This window comes from Penaeus vannamei, chromosome 24 (assembly GCF_042767895.1).
Source record: "Penaeus vannamei isolate JL-2024 chromosome 24, ASM4276789v1, whole genome shotgun sequence".
Classification (NCBI taxonomy): domain Eukaryota; kingdom Metazoa; phylum Arthropoda; class Malacostraca; order Decapoda; family Penaeidae; genus Penaeus; species Penaeus vannamei.
The window spans coordinates 5318183-5323182 of record NC_091572.1 but is presented as its reverse complement, the minus strand read 5'-3'; the positions used below and the strand labels follow the sequence as shown (position 1 = coordinate 5323182).

Below are 5000 nucleotides of genomic sequence, written 5' to 3'. Positions count from 1 at the left end.
ATATGACCAAACATTGTCTGATAACAAATAAAAAAAGGAAGAAAAAATCTGCACCCAAACTTTCTTGTCCTATTGTCAATATTCGATTCGCAAATCATTTGATAAAGGGAGAAGGCGAGAGGTGGAGGAAACCCTGTGGGGGGGGGGGGGGGGGGAGGAGGGTGAGGCCGGGGAGATGATTTCGTTGGAGAGGGAATGGAGGAAAAGGGGGAGAGGGAGAGAGAGACGAAAGGTGGAGGTCTTGGGGTACTTTTTTTTTTGGGGGGGGGGAGGGGTTGTTGAATATTTTTTATTATTTTTTTTATTTTCTCTTTTTTCTCGTGACTATTTTGAGGGTGGGTGGAAGAGGGAGAGGGGGGGGGGGTTCTGTCTTGGTCTCTCTCTCTCACGGTCTCCCTTCTTTCTCCCTCTCTCTCTGTCTGTCATTCATTCTCACCTCTCTTTCCCTCTTTCTTCTCTCATTCTCTCTCTCTCCTCTCCCTTCCCTCCCTCCCACCTCTCTCTCTCTCTCTCCCTCTCCCTCCCCCCTACCTCTCTCTCTTTTCCCCCTCCTTCCCTCCCTCTCTCTCTTTCTCCCTCCATCTCTCCCCATCTCCCTTCTTCCCTCCCTCTCCTTCCCTTCTCCTCTCCCCTTTCCCTCCCACCTCTCTCTCCTTCTCTCTCCTCCCTCTCTCCCTTCGTCTCTCTCCTCCCTCCATCTCTCCCCATCTCCCTTCCTCCCTCCCTCTCCTTCCCTTCTCCCCCTCTCTCTCTCTCCTCTCTCTCTCTCTCTCTCTCTCTCTCTCTCTCTCTCTCTCTCTCTCTCTCTCTCTCTCTCTCTCCTCTCTCCTCTCCTCTCCTCTCCTCTCCCTCTCCTCTCCTCTCCTCTCCTCTCCTCTCCTCTCCTCTCCCCTCCTCTCCTCTCCTCTCCTTCTCCTTCCTCCCCTCCCTTCTCCTTCCCTTCTCCCTCCCTTTCCCTCTCTCTCTCTATCTCTCTTTCTCTCTCTCTCTCTCTCTCTCTCTCTCTCTCTCTCTCTCTCTCTCTCTCTCTCTCTCTATATCTCTCTCTCTCTATCTCTCTCCCTCCCTTCCTTCCCTCCCTCTCCTTCCCTTCTCCCTCCCTTTCCCCTCCTCTTCCCTCCTCTCCTTCCCTTCTCCCTCCCTCCCTTCCCTCCCACCTTTCTTTGCCAATTCATCCACCGAGGCAGGAAAGAGTCCCCACTGCAATTGATTCAACGAAATCGAGTTTCTTATTGAAAGGATGAGGTGCAAGTGATTGGAATGGCTGAGAAATGATTCACTGGTGTTATTACAAGTGTTTTTATTATTGCTTATTTTGTTATTTTTATTATTATTGCTGTTCTTGCGGTTGTTGCTGCTTTTAACATTTCCATTTTTTTGTGTTATATTCTTATTGTAGTCATCGCGTTTCTTATTGCAAAGAATGAGGTGAAAATGATTGGAATGACTGAGAAATAATTCACTGGCGTTATTACAAGGGTTTTTGTTATTGCTGTTCTTGCGGTTGTTGCTGGTATTGGCATTTCCATTTTTTGTGTTATATTCTTATTGTGGTCATCGCGTTTCTTATTGCAAAGAATGAGGTGGAAATGATTGGAATGGCTGAGAAATAATTCCGTTGTGTTATTACAAGTGTTTTTGTTATTGCTGTTCTTGCGGTTGTTGCTGCTTTTAATATTTCCATTTTTTGTGTTATATTCTTATTGTAGTCATCGCGTTTCTTATTGGAAAGGATGAGGTGCAAGTGATTGGAATGACTGAGAAATAATTCCCTTGTGTTATTACAAGGGTTTTTGTTATTGCTGTTCTTGCGGTTGTTCTGGTATTGGCATTTCCATAGTTTGTGAGTTATATTCTTATTGTAGTCATTAGGTGTTGTTAGCGGTTGTTATATTAGTGGTATTGTAACTGTTAATAGATTATCATGATCATAACAGCATCATCACAAAAATTCGATCACAGCGTTGCAACATCATCACAATATCAGCATTATGATAACAACCTTGCAACACCAGTATTATGACAAGAGGTTTGCAACAATAATAAGGTACCATCATGGAAAAACAACATTATAATGTTACTGTTTTAAAGGCGTTATGATCACATCATAACAGCACCGTGATAACATTAATAACTTTATAACAACATCATTCTAGCACTATCATAGAAATGCCCTTATAATTATATAAAGAAATGAATAAATAAAACACAATAGACATTTTTTATCGCAATAACAACAATAAACATCATTCTAGCACCCCCTTAATAACACCATTAAGATAAGAATAAAAAAAAACAAAAAAAAACTAAATAAACCAGAATATACTTTTTTTTTTATTTTTCCCATTATATATAAAATACAAAATATAAAATATAGAATATAAAAAAAATAATAAACCAGAATATCCTTTTTTTTTCTTTTCTTTTTTTCTTTAGTACTCCCCCTCTTTACTCAACACACAACACTCCCTCACGTATCCCTCGCCACACAGTATACACTCGTGGGTGTGATATACTACATTGCTTTTCATAAACGGCCTGAAAAAAAATGTTTATTCGGTGGCCGCTATACCTGCCTCGCCCCCGTAGAGTGGAAATCATCTTTCATGTAGATTTTAGGCCTACTTGCTGACACTTTTTTTTTTTTGGGGGGGGGGGGAATTTACGATAGGTCTTTAAAAGGGGGGGAACTTTTATATCCACCTTTCTGGCGTTTTTTTTCCCGTTTTCTTCGAGTTTTTATTGCTATTGTTATTGTTATTATTGTCATCATTATCCTCATCATCACTATTATTATTGATGTTGTTATTATCATTGTTGTTGTTATTGTTATTATTTTGTTATTATCATTTATATTATTATCATTACTATCATTAGTAGTGGTATCATTATTATCATTATTATCATTATTAGCATCATTACTATTATCATTACCATCATCGTTATTATTAGTAGTAGTATCATTATCATTATCATTATGAAATTAGGTTATTATTGGTATCATTATTATAATATCTATTAGTAGTAGTACTGTCATTATTATCATTATTATCACTATCATTATTATTCTCATTATCATCATTATTGCTGTTGTTATTGTTATTATCTTTAATATTTCATTTATTACATCATTTATTATTATTGTTACATCCTCCTCCCCCTCATCATTGCCAAGATCATTGTTGTTTTATCATTATTACTCTTGTTATCATTATCTTTACTTTTATTATCATTTTCCTTGATATTGTTCTTAATGTTATTGTTATTATCATCATTACTGTTATTATTATTATTATTATTATTATCATTATCATTATTATAATTGTTATTATCATTATCATTATTATAATTGTTATTATCATTATCATCATTGTTATCATTACTTTTATCATCATTGTTATTATTACTATTATCATTGTTGTTATTATGATTATGATGGCTATTATAGTTATTCCTATTATCATTATTATCATTATCATTATTACTATAATCATTATCATTATTATCATTATCTTTATTACTATAATCATTATCATTATTATCATTATTATTGCTGTAGTTATCATTATCATTATTATTGCTGTAGTTATCATTATCATTATCAATAATTATCATCATTATCACTGTGAATTATCGTTGATATTATTATCATTATCACTGTCTTTATCTTTGTCATCATTGCTTTATCAGTATTTTCATTATCATCATTATCGTTAGTACTCCCACATTTTTTTTTTTATAATCATCACCCTTATGAATACTGCCATTATGGAGGCACACGCACACTCCCCTCTTAGTCTCCCTAACATCTACTCTACATCTACTTCACATCTACTCCATATCTACTCCATATCTAATATATATATATATATATATATATATATATATATATATATATATATGCATCTCTCTTTCTCTTTCTCTCTCTCTCTCTCTCTCTCTCTCTCTCTCTCTCTCTCTCTCTCTATATATATATATATATATATATATATATATATATATATATATACATTGTTAGATCATAACTAAAATCTTTATATAATACTTTTAATGTATTTTCCTGTTTTAATTTTGATGACAATAAAGCAAAATACGTATTTACTAAATGGACATCTCATATATATATGTTAGCAGTTGCATAGTATATTTATATTTATTCATTTAGTTATATAGGCCTATAGCACATATATTTGTTATTTTTTATAGGAAATACTGGTCATATTCTTATGTTGTGTATGCGTAGCCTTCCATCAAATTTAACATTTTCTACTATTATTGAAACCAGGCTACCAAATTACCGAAATCCGTTTACTATATGAAAATTCGCTGAAGATTTGTGACGTAGACGGTAAGCGATGACGTCACACGTCCCCACAGCTGTGATAATTTACGGAATTCTATATTTTGGACTCTTAAATAGGATAAAGGAGCGATCGCAGGAAGGGAAATATTATAAAGGTATTCTTTTATACCATTTCCAAATTGTCTACTCGTGTAAAATGCGCAGGAAACGGTAGATAGTGAAAGATTGTCCATCAAGAATCTTGTGCGAATAAGATGTTTCGAATCCTCGTCGCAACATGGGTTCGAAGCATCAGTGACAAAAACTTTTACTTTTATGTTTTTCACTATTTGTCTAAATTCAAAAACTCATCTTTTATCCATCTTTCTACTCTCTATTTTTCAAGGTGCAGATACTGACTCAGATTTCCCTTTTTTCCTTTCTTTCTCTTATGATAATCAAAAACAAAAATATGAAAAAAAGATTCACTAGTCTAGACGAGTTCCCCCTAAATAGTTATCTAAAGAAAATGGCAATCATAAAGCTACGGAAATCAGTCAAACGTAAACAGTATCCTTTCCGCTATTGAATTGAGAAGTTCATTTACAGTGTTCCGTGTTTTTTCTTTTCTTTTCTTTTCTTTTCTCAATTCTTTCCCGATATCCTGTTGAAATGAACTGTTTAAAGAAAATGTTAATATATCAGAGAGTAATACGAA

General features: G+C 34.8%; 2 protein-coding genes across 2 annotated transcripts in view; both read left to right on the top strand.

Moving 5' to 3' along the window:
* LOC138866212 (uncharacterized) overlaps positions 1-5000 on the top strand; it is a 201026-nt gene that overhangs the window by 7013 nt on the left and 189013 nt on the right. The window lies entirely within an intron of this gene.
* Positions 4861-5000, top strand: part of LOC113827084 (uncharacterized) — a 96456-nt gene continuing 96316 nt past the window's right edge. Inside the window, exon 1 of the mRNA XM_070138270.1 lies at positions 4861-5000. This exon is cut by the window's right edge and continues 120 nt beyond it. The gene's annotated coding sequence lies outside the window, so the exon portion shown is untranslated.